Source organism: Heterocephalus glaber, unplaced genomic scaffold (assembly GCF_053883595.1).
Source record: "Heterocephalus glaber isolate CG9 unplaced genomic scaffold, H.glaber_assembly_v1.0 deba00000470, whole genome shotgun sequence".
Classification (NCBI taxonomy): domain Eukaryota; kingdom Metazoa; phylum Chordata; class Mammalia; order Rodentia; family Bathyergidae; genus Heterocephalus; species Heterocephalus glaber.
The window spans coordinates 12,503,335-12,521,375 of NW_028258145.1; the positions used below are offsets into that span (position 1 = coordinate 12,503,335).

At 38.4% G+C, this 18,041-nt stretch overlaps 1 long non-coding RNA gene across 1 annotated transcript in view; it reads right to left on the minus strand.

Moving 5' to 3' along the window:
* The window catches only part of LOC101701233 (uncharacterized), a 30,327-nt gene extending 15,145 nt beyond the window's left edge, over window positions 1-15,182 (minus strand). Inside the window, exon 1 of the long non-coding RNA XR_205234.3 lies at window positions 14,526-15,182. This is a non-coding gene — a long non-coding RNA (uncharacterized LOC101701233). The remainder of the gene's footprint in view (window positions 1-14,525) is intronic.
* Window positions 15,183-18,041: the final 2,859 nt, after the last annotated feature.

Sequence of the window (18,041 nt, forward strand, 5' to 3'; positions counted from 1 at the left end):
TGAATACCAAACCAGCACTCCAAAAAGTTTTAGACAATATCCTAGGAAAAGACAATGAGTATCACAACCCCAGGAAGCCCAGCAGAATGAATCCATTGGGAGCGACAAGAAATTAAATGCAAAGGGGGAGAATCCAACAAAAAGAAAAGGTCATGACAATGATAAGTCAATACATATTAGTTACAACCATCAATGCTAATAGTCTCAATTCACCAATCAAAAGAATACACTAGCAGAATGGGTCAAGGGGCAAGATCCAACAGTATGCTACACACAAGAAACACACTTAATTCAAAAAGAAACTCATAGACTGAAAGTTAAAGGGTGGAAAACAATACTCCATGTGACAGAAACCCGAAAAAAAGCAGGAGTAGCTATTCTCTTTGCAGATCAAGTGGATTTCAAACCAAAACTGATTAAAAGAGACAAAGAAGGACACTACATCTGTTAAAGGGAACAATCCAAGAGGAGGAGATGACAATCATAAATATCTATGCACCAAATGCTAGTACACCCAACTATATAAAACAAATACTAATGGACATGAAAAGTCATATATGCACTAATACAATAGTAGTGGGGGAATTCAATACCAACTGTCACAAATAGATAGATGAACTAGACAAAAATAAGTAATGAAATACTAGAACTCAATTGAACTCGAACAAATGAACTTAACAGATGTTTACAAAGTGTTTCACCCCACAAAATCAGAATACACATTCTTTTCAGCTGCACATGGGTCGTTCTCCAAAACAGACCATATACTACCTTATAGAACATGTTTAAGCAAGTGCAAGGGGAGTGAAGTTATCCCCTGTATATTATCAGACCATAATGCAATGAAATTGGAGATCAATAGCAAAAGAAACTGGAAAAATTTCATAAATACATGGAAATTGAACAACACACTTCTGAATAACCAATGGGTCACAGAGGAAATTAAAGAAGAAATCAGACAGTTCCTTCAACTAAATGACAATGACAATACAACATATCAGAATCGATGGGACACAATGAAAGCAGTTTTAGGAGGGAAATTCATAGAAGTGAATATTCATATTAGGAAAACAGAGAGAGCCCAATTAAACAACCTGGTACTAGACCTCAAGCCTCTAGAGAAGAGCAGTACACACCCAAAGCTCATTCAAGGGAGGAAATTATAAAGGTGAGAGCAACAATCAATGGAATGGAGGCTAAGAAAATGATACAAAAAATCAATGAAGCCAAGAATTGGTTCTTCGAAACAATATACAAAATTGACAAACCCTTAGCTAACCTTATCAGAAAAAGGAAAGAAAAGGCCCAAATCCATGCAACTAGGAGTGAAAAGGATGAAATTACAACAGACCCAGCAGAAATCCAGAGGATCATCAATACCTACTTCCAGAACCTATATGCCAATGAGATGGAAAACACAGAAGAAGTGGACAGATCCCTAGATACATATGAATTACCAAGTTGAATGAAGAAGACCTAAAAACCCTAAGCAACCCAATATCAATCAATGAAATGGAAAATGTAATTAAAAACTTACCAAGAAAAGCCCAGATCCTGATGGTTTCACTGCTGAATTCTATGAGACATTTAGAGAGGAACTACTACCACTACTGTTTAAAATCTTCAATGAAATTGAAAGGAAGCTGTACTTCCAAATTTATACTGGAAGCAAACATCACCTTGATCCCCAAAGCAGAGAAAGACCCAACCGAAAAAGAGAACTATAGGCCAATCTCACTAATGAACGTAGATGCAAAAATCCTTAATAAGATACTGGCAAATAGAATGCAGAAGATCATCAAGAAGATCATACACCCTGAACAAGTGGGATTCATCCCAGGGATGCAGGGATGGTTCAACATACGTAAATCAATAAAGGTATTACACTATGTCAATAGAGCCAAGGACAAAAACCATATGATCATGTCAATAGATGCAGAAAAGGCATTTGACAAAATCCAACACACATTTATGATAAAAACCCTACAAAAATTGGAATAGACAGTCTCTACCTGAATCTGATAAAAGCCATCTATGAAAAACCAACAGCCAATATCATACTAAATGGTCAAAAACTGAAATCTTTCACACTAAAATCAGGAACAAGACAAGGATGTCCACTCTTGTTCAATATAGTTTTGAAAACATTAGCCATGAGAAAGAAATAAAAGGAATAAAGATAGGAAATGAAGAAGTCAAATTGTCATTATTTGCAGGTAACATGATACTCTATATAGAAGACCCCAAGAACTCCACCAAAAGTCTTCTAGACTTAATGTCCAATTCAGTAAAGTAGCTGGATACAAGGTCAACACACAAAAATCAATAGCTTTCCTCTACACGAAAAACAGACTCACTGAGACAGAAATAGTGCAAACAATTCCTTTTACAATAGCATCCAAAAAACTGAAATACCTAGGAATCAACCTAACAAAAGAAATCAAAGACGTCTTCTCTGAAAACTATAGCACTCTGAAAATAGAGATTGAAGATGATATCAGAAAATGGAAAGACATCCCCTGCTCCTGGGTAGGAAGGATCAACATAGTGAAAATGGCCATACTTCCAAAACTACTATATAGATTCAATGCAATCCCAATTGAAGTCCCAGCAGCATACTTCATGGACCTTGAGAAAACAATCCAAAAATTCATTTGGAACAAGAAGAGACCCAGAATAGCAAAAGCACTTCTAGGTAACAGAGACCTAGCAGGGGGTATCACAATCCCCAACCTGCAACTATACTACAAAGCTACTGTGATAAAAAAAAAAAAACAGCATGGTACTGACAAAGAAATAGACTTGAGGACCAGTGGAACAGATTAGAAGATGCAGAAACAACGCCAGACACACTCAGCCATCTCAACTTTGATAAAGGAGCCAAACACCCTCACTGGAGGAAAGATAGCCTCTTTAATAAATGGTGCTGGAAAAATTGGGCTTCAACTTGCCAAAGATTAAAACTAGACCTATATCTCTCACCATGCACTAAACTAAAATCAAAATGGATTAAAGATCTAAATATTAAAATAAAAACTCTGAACCAGTTGGAACAGAGGTTAGGTAGAACCCTTGAAGACATCGGTGTAGGAAAAGATTTTATGAACAAAACCTCAGGTGCTCATGAACTAGCACAAATAATCAACAAATGGGATCTCTTCTTATTAAAAAGCTTCTGCACAGCAAGAGAAACCACCAGCAGTGTGAAGAGACAACCCACAATGTGGGAAAAAAATCTTCACTTGTTCTTCCTCAGACAAAGGTCTACTATCTCGAATCTATAAAGAACTTAAAAAAATCAGACCTCCCAAATTTAAAGACCCAATCCAAAAATGGGCATCTGAAATGAACAGACATTTCTCACACAAAGAAGTAGAAATAGCAAATCAATACATGAAAAAATGTTCAACATCACTGGTCATTCAAGAGATGCCAATGAAAACAACGCTGAGATTCCACTTCACTCCAGAAAGAATGGCTGCTATCATGAAATCAACCAATAACAAATGCTGCCGGGGCTGTGGGGAAAGAGGAACCCTTCTCCACTGCTGGTGGGAGTGTAGACTGGTGCAACCACTGTGGAAATCAGTATGGAGATACCTCAAAGAACTAGGACTGGAAGTCCCATTTGACCCTGCTATTCCCCTGCTGGGGATCTTCCCCAAAGAATTAAAAGAATCATACTACAGTGATATATGTGTACCCATGTTCATAGCAGCACAGTTTGTAATAGCTAAAACTTGGAAACAGCCCAAATGCCCATCAACTGGAGACTGGATAAGGAAAATGTGGTTTTTTAATAAAATGGAGTACTACTCAGCCATAAAAAATGAGAAATTGGAGACATTTATAATTAAGTGCATGCACATTGAGGCAATACTCTTAAGTGAAATAAATAGGACACACATGTGTAAATACTGAATAGTTTCTCTGGTGTGAGAAACTGAAAGTGTAAATAAGGACTAAAATGTATAATAGGTAACGTGAAGTAGGAAGAAAAGGAGCAAAGGGAAAGGAAGTGGGAGGGCTAGGGGAAAGGATAGAAGGGAATGGGATTAATATGAGAAAATGGAAAAATAGGAACAAAATCTTTGTAAATAGGGAGGACTGGAGGTGTTGAAGGGAGGGCTGGGCAAGGGTGAAAAATAAGAACCAAGGGAGACTATGTAAAGGTGCAAATTTCCAATGATGAATGTCATTATATTGTATACCTAAAATGTACCAATGATTAGAATGAATAATCAATAATGTAAAATAGGAAGAAAAGGTCCAAAGGGTAGAGGTAGTGGTAGGGGCAGGGGAAAGGAAAAAAGGGAAAGGAAAAAATGATGAGAACTGGAAAAAATGGAAATAAAGTCTTTGTAAATAGGGAAGGGTGGAGGGCGTGAAGGGAGGGCTAGGAATGGGGATAAAAATAAGAACCAAGATGCATTATATAAAGGTACAATTCCCAATGAGAAATGTAATTGTGTTGTATACCTACAATGTACCAATAAAAGAATTTAATACAAAAAAAAAAAAAAGAAATTGAGCCAGACATGGTGGGACACACCTGTAATCCCAGCATTCAGGAGGCTGAGGCAGGAGTATCACTGTGAGTTCAAGGTCAGCCTGGGCTACATAGTGAGTTCAAAACCAAACTGAACTACCTAGCAAGACACTGTCTGAACCACTCCCCCCGCCAAAAAAAAAGAAATTGAGGCTTTAAGGCTTTTTCTATTTAACTCAAATTCATTCTTTCCCATTGATGATCACTGATAATATGAACATATGGCTCCTTAATCCCATTTCCCATTTCTGGATGCTTGGCTGCTCTTTGAATTCTTATACCTTTTAACATTTCATCTTCTTACAAATTCCCTGGGAATTGGTATTGTAGATCTCTCTTTTCTCTATCTTTAGCTTTTCCTTCTCAATGGTTGCTTCACCTGGTCTCTACTCATGCCCTTGCTAAGCAGTTCATTCTCTGCACCCACTATTTCTCCCCCTTCTTACACAAGCATCTCCAAATGCTCCCTCTCTCAACAGCTCTTCCTCACCCCTCATTTCCTCCATAATCCATGGCACTCTTACTTCTGCGCTTACTACTCAAATGAGAGAGTTCTTATTAAAGGCTACTCTCATTTCCTAATTAGAGTTCTACTGACTTTTGTTTGTTTGTTTGTTTGGTGCCAGGGATCAAACTTGGGACCTTGTTATTGTGAGGCAGGCAGTGGAACCACTGAGCTAAATCCCCAGCTCCTAATTAGAGTTCTAACTGGACATCTTTCAGAAACTGCTTTCTTGAATTGCTCTTTCATTTTTTATCGTTGATCTTTCTTGATTTCTCAAAACAACATTTTTCTTTGATAATCCCAACACCACAATCTAATGCTTCTCTTGATACATCTCTGCCTATTCTCTATCACCTTTCCTATAGGTTCTTTTTTCCATTATAAAAGTCCTTTCACACAAGTTTCTCATTTAATCTACATATGCATTCTCTAAGTAACTGTCAAAGTGACACATTTAAAATTTGGGTTTGTAGGGGGAATAGAAAGAAATTCAATACAAGGTCACCAAAAATAAAGAGGAATGGAAGACTCATTGTTGGTTCTTTTTTCAGTATAGTAGGGTAACTATTGGGCAACCCCTCCCCTTCTTTTTCCTCTGTACAGAGGATTGAACCCAGGGCTTCACACATGCTATGCATGCATGCTACCTCTGAACTACATCGCCAGCCCTTTTTATTTTATTTGAACACAGTCTCAATAAATTGCTCAGACTGACCTCAAATTTGTGAGCCTCCTGCCTCAGTTTCTCATGTAGTTGGGATAACAGTCTACAGGTGGGCATCAGCATATCTGGCTCCTTTTCACTCACAATAATGTACAACCTGACAACTTAGAGCTTTTCACAGCTCCCACCACACTTTCTCAACATATAACTTTAGTTCAGACTACCCCTTATGCCTGGCATGTCTCTCCTTCCTTTATTCCACCTTCACCCTTTTCCACAGATATGTGTACATAGTCTTCATCTCATTTCACTCAGGTAGAAATTCAGAAGCCTCCCATTAATTATCCTAATATTCTGGGTTAGGGGTCACTATTTGCTGCTCATATAAAAATGTCATGTCACCATCAGGGTATATGTTAGTTACTTTTCTCGTTGCTTAGATAAAATACCTGACACCCAGAGTTAAAGGTGGAAAGGTTTATTTGGCTCACAGTTTGTAGAGGCTTCATGGCAGAGGGGCAACTCTGCCCACCTCATGGTGGCAGAAAACAACAAAAGCAACAAGAGATCTTAACAGCATCCTTCTGCCCCTTTTATCTTATCCAGACTACCTAAATTAGAGCAGTGCCAAATCAATCAGTGGACTGATTTACTAATTACACACCCTTAATCTCAGCATCATACACTGTAGATTCATCCACCTCTGAAAAAGCCCTATGACCACATGAGGCTTTGGAGGGACATCTAGTCACAAACCACAACAGGGTATCTACCTCATAATTTTAAAATTACATATTTATGGGTTAATATTTCCCACAGATGAGCTTCTTGTGATCAGGAGCTATTTATGCATTTTGTATATCGTAAACCCAACATAGTATCTGGAATATCAATTCAGTTAATCTTTTAGTTCCATCTCCCCAAAACATGTTTCAGGAGAAAACTGTCTCTCTTTGCCTCATTCTGCTAGAACTTTTTGCAATTTGGCAATGGTCAAGTCCTGTAAGACATTATTTATTTTCTGCTACTTGTAAGGATGAAAGGCTCTGAGGCTCAAAGTTAGGACTGAAAGACTAAGTGATACATAAAATAGGTGGAAAGATACATGATTTTCTACAAATGCATATGATAATCTAAGAAAATTTTTATGCTGAAATATCAAAACTTAAGGGCTAGGGGTGTAACTCCTTGCCTAGCATATATGAGGCTCTGGATCTAATCTCCAGAACTCCAAACAACAACAGACTAATAGTCACTATCAATGGTAGTTTTGTTTATTAAATCCTAATTATTGTACGTCTAACAGTAGTATACATGTGATTCATGATCCCTAGAAATTGACCCATGTGCAAACATAAATATGATGCATTGTATACTTTATTATATTGTATTTAAAGCATAAAGATAATAAAGACAGTGTTTTTAGACAAATTGACTTGGGAAATTGATAGAAACTAGGAAAAAGTTAAAACTGGGTTTGTATTGCTGTTATATAATATATAACCAGACAAAAAGTACTACGAGATCTAAATGTAAGAGACAAAGTCATAAAATCTCTAGAAAAAAAAAAGCACTGAGGAAACATCTATCTTCCCAACTATGACTCAAAATGCAGAATTTAAAAATTACTTAGCCGTGTGCGTGAGCAGAGCAGGCCAGGCTGAGTGTGCCCTTCTCAGTCCGGCTCGCTCCACTCACTTGTGACCAGGAGACTGAACCGGTGAGGACCCCCTCGCACGCCCACCAGCCACCCATGGAGCCACACAGGTGCCTGCAAAAACAGCCCACCCTTGGCTGTAAAGCTACTTGGACCCACACTACAGCGGCACAGGGGGGCATAAAGGCCATTGTCCTGAGCTGCAGAAGTGAACAACAGAGAGAAGGCCTCTCTCAGGCTCCCTGATGAAAACTGAAGCCCACTGGAAAATTGAAGAGAATCTCTGCAATAAAGGCACCCCAGACCACTGTGCTTGGTAAGTTGGAGGGATGATCACCTCCCATTGGAACCTGGACTATCTTCAGGGGAAATGCAGCTGGAACCTGCAGTAGAACCTGGCAGAGTTCAACCCTGCAGGAGATCAGGGATCTCAACTTGGGACTTGAAGCCAGAAATCTGCCTGAATCTCATAAGCCTGTGACTGGCTTACTGAGACTCACTGACTTATAACTGCACACCTTTGCCCACGTTGTCTATTGTGACAGCAGAGATATACCCCGAAGGAGGCCCTTCATTTTTATCTTTTATTTGTTATTTTCAAAATTACCATTATTTTGGGCCAGGGATTTAGCTCAGTGGTTCCACCATCTGCCTTGCAAGTGGAAGGACCCAAGTTCAATCCCCGGTACCAAAAAAAACCAAAAAACAAAATTACCACTATTTTTTTGCTCTTATTTTTAATTTTTTTTCTTATTTGCTACTCTTTTAAAATTTTTATTTTTCTCTTTTCTCTCTCTCTCTCTGCCTCACTCCCTTGCTGTCCCACATTTCTTCATCTCCCTTTGTGTCCCTGTTCTGCCCCTAATTCGTATTTCTTCTTATCTTTCTATTCTTCTCTTTCCTTCTCTTGCCTGGACTCTCTGGCCTCACTGCTAACATTCCCCTATCCTTCTACTTACCTATTCCTCCCTCCCCAATGCCTTCTAACTCCCCATCTCAAAGGGTAAAGTTGCTATATTGAAGAGTTTATTCACTATAAACATATGTTGGGTTGCTCCTTGATTTTGATTTAATTCACACAGTTAAAGGTGATAGATTAATAACTACCACAAATTGTCATTTTCTAAGAGGTACTTGATGCAATTGTGTTGCTGACTGTATCACTTGGGCTAAGGTGTTGTGATTGATCTAATCAGTTGTCCTTCCTGGTATAATGAAAATGACACAGCCTGAGAGCCATTAGAGACTCAAAACCTAAAGACCAGCTTTATCTGGAAGACACTTTTGAGAAGCAACCATTCCATAAGTGTTCTAAATACATCAACAAAGATACTTACAATAAACAACTTCAAAGTATCAACCCAGGAACTAAACCAAGGACAGTACCAAAAACAAAAATGAGAAGACATTTAAGTAAGACACAAACTCAGACTTCCACCCCACAAAAGGCAAATTCTGGGGGAAATGAGGTGGAAAAATCTGATAATCAACCACCTGGACACCCTGAACTGATAGCACAGGAAGTAACAAAACAGATGAATGAGGCTCTAGAAAAATTCAAAACATAAATAATTTCCCAGATAACTACAGAGATGGTGAGCAGAGTGAAAGACATGATTAGAGGCTCTAGAACAGAAACAGATTAAAAAAAAAAATAGATGAGCTCAGAAACACGCTGAAAGCCATGAATGCCCAGCATAAGAAAGAAATAGAAACCATAATCACCCAATATAAGAAGGAAATGGAATCCATGAAACAGATTCAAACAGATATTCAGGAGATTAAAAATTCCTTTGAAAGCATGCAGAGCAGATTAAGGGAACCTGAAGATAGAATATCAGATACAAAAGACTGGATTGAGGTTAAGGACAATGAAAACAGAGATCTCTTCAAAATAGTAAGGGACCATGAGAAATCAATCCGGCAGCTGCTAGATGATGCAAAGAAGAATAACATAAGACTGATAGGAGTCCACAAAAAAATAGGAAAAAGTACAATTGACATTAAAAAAACTTTTCACAGAAGTTATAGTAGAAAACTTCCCAGACAGAGGTGGAGAATTGGACATACAGATAAGTGAGGCATATAGAACTCCAACTAGCCATGACCAAAAAAAAAATCTACACATAGACATATAATAGTCAAGATCCCAGAAACCCAACAGAAAAACAAAATCCTATAGGCAGTTAGAGAAAAGAAACACGTCATCTACAAAGGAAAGCCCATCAGAATCACAGCAGACTTCTCAACACAAACCCTCAAATCAAGGAAAGCCTGGAGTGAAGTATTTCAAGCTCTAAAAGAAAATAAATTCCAACCTAGACTGTTGTATCCTGAAAAATTATCTTTCAAAATTGATGCAGAAATTAGGTACTTCCACAACAAAGAACACCTGAGAAATTTCATGAACACTAAACCAGCACTCCAAACAATTCTAAGTAATATCCTAGAAAAAGACAATGAAGGTCACAACTCCATGAGGCCCAACAGAGGGGAGCCACAAGGCAAGGTAAGACACTAAAGGAAAAGGGGGAAAAATAAGAAATAAAAGAGCCAACAACAGCAAAACTTCATGAAAAGGATGAGTCAATATCTATCAATTATAACTCACAGTGTTAATGGCCTCAATTCACCAATCAAAAGAAATAGACTGACAGAATGGATTAAGAAGCAAAATCCAGCAATATGTTGTATACAAGAAACACACCTAACTAAAAAAAAAAAAAAAAATTCATAGACTGAAAGTAAAAAGATGGAAAACAGTTCTCCATGTGACAGGATCCCAGAAAAAAGCAGGGGTAGCAATCTTATATGCAGACAAAGTAGATTTCAAACCAAAGCTGATTAAGACAGACAAAGATGGTCACTACATCCTTGTGAAGGGAACAATCAAAGAGGAAGAGATGACAATCCTAAATATATATGCACCAAATACGAATGCCCCCAACTATACAAAAAAAAATTAATGAACGTGAAAAATCAAATAAGCACTAATACAATTGTAGTGGGGGACTTCAATACTCCACTATCACAAATAGACAGATCAACTAGACAAAAAATTAACAACGAAATTCTAGAATTGAACCAAGCTATTGAACAAATGGACTTAATAGATGTTCACAGAGTGTTCCACCCCACAAAATCAGAATACACATTCTTACCAAAAAAAAAAAAAAAAAGAACAGGGGATAGCTTTCCATCTGGGACTGGGGATTTGGCTCAGTGGTTTCGCTGCCTGCTGCCCAAGCGCAAGGACCCGAGTTCGATCCCCGGTAGCAAAAAAAAAAAAAGAACAGCAGAATACACATTCTTTTCAGCTGGACACAGGTCATTCTCCAAAATAGACCACATGCTAGCTCATAGGACATGTCTAAGTAAATGTAAAAGAATTGAAGTTGCCCCCTGTATATTATCAGACCATAATTCAATAAAATTGGAGTTCAATAACATAAGAAACTGCAAAACTCCCACAAATACACGGAAATTGAATAACACCCTCCTGAACAACCAATGGGTCACAGAGGAAATTAAAGAAGAAATTAAACAGTTTTTACAAGTAAATGACAATGCCAGTACAACATACAGGAATCTATGGGACACAATGAAAGCAGTTCTAGCGGGAGATTCATAGCAGTGAATGCCCATATAAGGAAAACAGAGAGAATGCAGATAAATAACCTAATACAGAACCTCAAGCTCCTAGAAAAAGAAGAGCATAACAAACCCAAAACTCGTACGAGAGGAAATTATAAAGATCAGAGCAGAAATCAATGCAATGGAACTAAGAGAACGATAGAAAAAATTAATGAATCAAAGAGTTGGTTTTTCAAAAGAATAAATAAAATCGATAAACCTTTAGCCAACCTTATCCAAAAAAAGGAAAGAAAAGGCTCACATCCATGCAATTAAGAACAAAAAAGGTGAAGTCACCACAGACCCAGCAGAAATCCAGAGGATCATCAATACCTACTTCGAGAACCTGTACTCTAATAAAATGGAAAACACAGAAGGAATGGACAGATTCCTAGATACATATGAATTGGCAAAGTTAAATGAAGAAGATATAGAAATTCTAAACACCCCAATTACAATGAGTGAAATTGAAAATGTAATAAAAAATTTACCAACAAAGAAAAGCCCAGGTCCTGATGGCTTCACTGCTGAATTCTAGAAGACATTTAAAGAAGAACTATCGCCATTACTCTTTAAACTCATCAAGGAAATCGAAAGGGAACCAAGGCTTCCAAATTCATTCCTGGAAGCAAGTGTTACTTTGATTCCAAAACCAGGGAAAGACCCAACCCAAAAAGAGAACTACAGACCAATCTCCCTAATGAACATAGATGCAAAAATTCTCAACAAGATACTGACAAACAGAATACCGAGGGTCATCAAGAAGGTCATACCCCTAACCAAGTTGGATTTATCCCAGGGATGCAAGGATGGTTCAAGATTTGTCCATCAATAAATGTAATAACACTATATTAACAGAGTCAAGGACAAAAACCATATGATCATCTCAATACATGCAGAAAAGGCATTTGACAAAATCCAGCACCTATTCATGATAAAGACACTACAGAAAATTGGAATAGAAGGTCTTTATCTCAACCTGATTAAGGCTATCTATGAAAAACCAACAGCCAACATCATTCTAAATGGTCAAAAACTGAAAACTTTCATGCTAAAATCAGGAACAAGACTAGGATGCCCACTATCACACTCCTGTTCAATATAGTTCTGGAAACATTAGCCATAGCAATTAGAAAAGAGAAAGAAATAAAAGGAATAAAGATAGGAAAGGAAGAAGTTAAACTCATTATTTGCTGACAATAAGATACTTTACATAGAAGACCCAAAAAACTCGGCCAAAAGACTTCTAGACCTAATTGACAGATTCAGGAGAGTAGCTGGATATAAGGTCAACACTAAAAAAACAATAGCCTTCTTACACACAAATAGCAGACTCACTGAGAGAGAAATTCAGGAAACAATTCCTTTTACAAAAGCATCCAAAAAAATGAAATATCTAGGAATCAGCCTCACAAAGGAAGCAAAAGACCTCTACACTGAAAACTACAGCACTCTAAAAAAGGAGATCAAGGAGGATATAAGAAAATGGAAAGATATTCCTTGTTCCTGGGTAGGAAGAACAAATATAGTGAAAATGGCCATAATTCCAAAACTACTATATAGATTTAATGCAATGCCAATTGAAATTCCAACAATATACTTCACAGAACTAGAGAAAACAATCCAAAAATTCATTTGGAACAAGAAGAGACCTAGAATAGCAAAAGCAATTCTAGAGACATGGCTGGGGTATCACAATCCCCAACTTAAAACTATACTACAAAGCTACTGTGATAAAAACAGCATGGTACTGGGAAAGAAACAGACCTGAGGATCAGTGGAATAGATTAGAAGATGCAGAAACAACTTCAGACATACTCAGCCACCTCATCTTTGACAAAGGAGCAACCACCCTCATTGGAGGAAAGACAGACTATTTAATAAATGGTGTCAGAAAAACTGGATTTCAGGGCTGGGGATTTAGCTCAGTGGTTTCGCCACCTGCTGCACAAGTGCAAGGACCCGAGTTTGATGCTCGGTACCAAAAAACTGGATTTCAACCTGCAAAGGATTAAAACTAGACCTATATCTATCACCATGCACTAAACTAAGATCGAGGTGGATTAAAGATCTAAATATTAAAACAGAAACACTAAACTTGCTGGAAGATAAGTTAGGTAGAACTCTTGAAGACACTGGCATAGGGAAGGACATTATGAACAAAACCTCAGTAGCACGGGAACTGGCACAAAGAATCAACAACTGGGATCTCATCTTATTAAAAAGCTTCTGTACTGCAAGACAAACCACCAACAGAGCTAAGAGACAACCTACAATGTGGGGGAAAAATTTTAGCAGGTATACCTCAGACAAAGGACTACTACCTAGAATATATAAAGAATCTTAAAAAATCAGACACCCCAAATTCAAAGACCCAATTCAAAAATGGACATCTGAAATGAGCAGACATTTCTCAGACAAAGAAGTAAAAAGCATCAGATAAATATATAAAAAAATGTTCAACATCACTGGTCATTCGAGAGTTGCAGATGAAAACAACAGAGATTCCACCTCACCTCAGAAAGAATGGCTGCTATCAAGAAATCAACCAATAACAAATGCTGGCAGGGGTGTGGGGAGAAAGGAATCCTTCTCCATTGTTGGTGGGAGTGCAGACTGGTGCAACCACTGTGGAAATCAGTATGGCGATACCTCAGCGAACTAGGACTACAGGTCCCATTTGACCCAGCTAGTCCCCTGCTGGGTATCTTCCCCAAAGAACTGAAAGAGCCATACCATAGCAATATATATGCACTCATGTTTGGCACAGTTTGTAATAGCTAAAGCTTGGAAATGGCCCAAGTGCCCATCAACTGGAAACTGGATAAAGAAGATGTGGTTTTTTAATAAAATGGAGTACTACTCAGCCATAAAGAACAAGAAACTAGAAACATTTATAGTTAAATGGATGCATATTGAGGCCATACTCTTAAGTGAAATAAATAGGACACACATGTAAATACTGAATAGTTTCCCTAGTGTGAGAAACTGAAAATGTAAATAATGATTAAAATGAATAATTGATAATTTGAAATATTAAAAGGTCCAAAGGGGTAGGGGTAGTGGGAGGGAAGGGGAAAGGAAAGAAGGGAAAGGAAAAATAATAAGAAAAGAAAAAAAATAGAAACAAAATCTATGTAAATAGGGAAGGGTGGAAGGGCGCACAGGTAATGGGGAAAAAAATAAGAACCAAGATTCATCATGTACAGGTACAAGTACCCAATAATAAATGTAAACGTATTGTATACCTAAAATGTACCAATAAAAGAATTTAAAAGAAAAAAATAAAATAAAATAAAAATTAGACACACAAAAATTAAGTTTTGTATAGGAGAAATAGTAAGAGCAAAGTTCAAAGACACACTAGGACGACTACCTGTATCACAGAAATAGCAAATATTACCAACATATGCATAAGCTCCTAAACATAAAGAAGCCAAGGCATGGAAAAGGAGCTCTCCTGGACCAAAGGACTTCAGACTCCTAGCAGATCTGAGAGAAGACTGGTCTTGCACACCTGGGTTGACACCTGTGTTCAGCTCTTGGGCCGTGGCTCCACAGAGACTCCTGAGGATTCTGCGTTTCTGGCCTAGTACAACGCAGAGGACTTTGCCTATCACAGTCCTCGAGGAGCACGCACAAGTTTCTGGCTATCATAGCCCTGGTTCAGCGTAGGAAGCGACAAGGATAATTCTTGGCCAAACATACGGAAGAAGTGGTGTACTAGAGTCTTTAAAGATGCTGCTGTGAAATCTTGGGTAGTCTTCTGCGGCGGACATAGCAAAGATTCTGGGTAATGTAGTCTTTGTTAACAGGAACATATCTGGGATTCTAGGCATCATAGCCAGGATGCCACAGGGCGGCTTTGAGATAGTGTAGTGGCTGTATTGGGGGGGAGGACGCTGAGTATTCTGGGTATGGTAGTCACGCTTAGGCAACGTGCACGGGATTTTGGGTATTGCAGTCCGCAGCCCGGGAGTCTGCACATCGTCGCTTTTGACAGGATTGTGGCACAGTCTTCAGGGTACTATAGTCCTTGAGGAAACATTCAAATTCAGGGTACCACAGTCATTACAGGAGTAGGCTGTAAGGAGATTACAGGTATTGTCGTCTTAGTTGCGGGCACGCCAAGGATTCCCGGTAATATCTTTGCCGGGAAAAACATGGCGAAGATTTTGGGTATTGCAGGCGCTACGTCTGTGCAGTGGATTCTGGGTATGGTAGTCCATGGGAGCAATGCTCCACAGATTCTGGGTACCCTTAGACCAGTGGCCCCTGAAGAATTCTGGTTATGGTAGTCTCAGAAAATTACGGAAGACTCTGAGTATGTAAACCTGCGGCCCCGCAAAGCATTCTGGGTATGGTAGTCCAAGAGGAAATCATAGTGAGGATTAAGGGTATTGTAGTCCATGGGAAAATTACTGAGGATTCTAAGTATGTAGTCCTGTGGACTTGTGGTGCATTCTGGGTATGATAATCCATTGGAAAATTGATGATTCTGACTATGTAGTCCTGCGACACCTTGGAAAATTTTGTCTATGGTAGTCCAGGAGGAAATCATGCCAAGGATTGTGGGTACCATAGTTCTGTGGCCATGGTAGAATTCTGTTTATGATATCTATGGGAAAATTACTCTGCGCACTTTGGGTAGGTAGCCCTGCGACCCCACGCAGGATTCTAGGTATGGTAGTTTAGGGGAAAAAAATCATGCCAGTGATTCTGGGTACCGTAGTCCTGTAGCCAGTCTTGCAGTGTTGAGCGAAGAAATGTTGAGCGAATTTTTCCTCTAATATCAACAACCTCCTGGCCTCTGTACCCTGGTGTGCTGTGTCCCCTCTTCCGCTTGTCTTGTGCTCTTTCAGCCCTGGAAAGAGGACTGGAATACCGGCCGCAGGAACAGTGAAATATGTCGCGTGGCTGGGTCCTATGTGAACACTGAGCAATGACTAAGATGCGGTGGAGAGCGGGGCAGGCGCTGGTTGCACACTGCTCCTCTCTGTGCGCTGGCGAGGCTGGGGCTGCACAAGCTGGGTCCAATTACCTTGGATCCTTAGCATGAGGGTTGGGGCACGCTCTCCCCTCGGTGGGTAGTATAGATGCTGCGCCGGGTGGGGATGGGGCAGACTCAGCAACTCTGCAACACTGCATTGCTTTCAGTAAAAAATATGTTAAAATCCTATGAAATATCATGAGTTGTAGACAGCATCTCTTACAAATAAAATAAATCAGACACATGGGCTTAAATATCACATTGTTTCTCTTATATGAGAAACAGAATAAAAAGAAAGCAAAATAAAAGATACTGTAGATAATAGTAGATATAGAGCTAGGTTGTTCTCAAAGAGGAAGGGGATTGGGCTGGGGTATAGTTCAGTGGTGTAGCACCAGTTTATGCGAGGTCCTGGATTCAATCCCCAGAACCGCAAAAAAGTCAACAGAAAACCATAGCGGGGGAAAAATCATTTATCAACGGGGACAGGGATCAGAGATGAAGGGAGGTAGAAGGAAAAGCATCAAGCTTGGGAAGATTTTCTTGATGGGCAATGTTTCTAAACAGTAACAAATATCGCTGCTAGGAGCATTTAGGATTTTCTCGCCCCACTGATAAAAAACAACTGAAAGCTTGTGCTTGGACTTCTTATAGCCCTACTCATTTACCTCTTTCTTTGAGTGATATTAATCTGTCTCCTTTTGCTATAATAAACCATGCCCATGAATGTAATAAAAAATAATATTCAGCCAAAATACTGGAAGGAAATTACACTTTATCAGTAGTATACTTTATAGTTTTCTTATTATAAGATCTGTCAGAGCAGGACAGAGGAAGTATCTGGTTGTCTGTGCAATGCATTCCCTAGAAAGGGTAACCTTCTTGCCTTACCCTTCCCAATTTTATTGTGACTAATTGCTTTTTTTCTTTAAGCAATGTCTAAGTTTTGAGTTGAAAAGTTTCCATTTATTTTATTTTTAATTATTAAATACTAATTGTATATATTTATAGGATGCAATGTTATGTGACTATACATTTACATTATCAATTGATTAAATCAAGCAAATTAACATACTCATCACCTCTTGCATTTCTCCACATGGATGAATGTGGACAGAGATTTTGTTGCAGATACATCACAATAATAATGTTGAAGAAATAGCTTTCTCCTGAACTAAAATTCAACCTTAATGGATGCTTTTTAGTATCAAATGTTGTATAAACATTAATAAATATAGGTTTTTTTCCTGAAGAAATGTGAGGATATTAAAAAAACTATTAAACTTTCTAATGATTCACTTAAGATATTCTTTGCTAGGGCGGGGGATTTAGCTCAGTGGTTTTGCCGCCTGCTGTGCAAGCACAAGGACCCAAGTTCGATCCCTGGTACCCCCCCCCCCAAAGATATTCTTTGCTCAAATTTTGTTTTGAGCATTTATACCAAGATCATGTAAACAACATAGAAATCACGTTTTGATTTTGGTTTTTATATTTTACCTAAGATATTCCTAGTAGTTTTACCTAAGGTATTTTACCTAAGATATTCCTGGTAGTTTTGTTTTTGTTTTTACCTAAGTTATTCCTAGTAGTTTTGTTTTTGTTTTTTCAGTAGCAAGGCTTGAAGCCAGGACCTTCACATTGAGCTCCATCTCCAGAATTTATTTGTGTGTGTGTGTGTGTGTGTGTGTGTGTGTGTGTGTGTGTGTGTAACTTGCTAAACTGTTAGGCTGCCAGGATAGGGTTGAACTTGGAATCCTCCTCCTTCAGTCTCCCAGCATGCTGGGGTTATAGGTGTGCACCACCATGCCTGGCTTCTGTTCTTATGTTTTAGAAGCAAGTAATCTGCAAATTCATTCTGGCTCAGTATATTGGAAATTTTTTTTCAATTCTATTGAAATCCTATATCAATGTTTGTAAAACTTAATCTTTTTATTTCAGTCATTTTGAGTAATTAGATTTTAATTTTAAAAACAAAATGAGTCTTTTATAAAGATGAATGTAATGAACTTAAAATTGCTTTCATGAATTTCTTCATGATTGCAT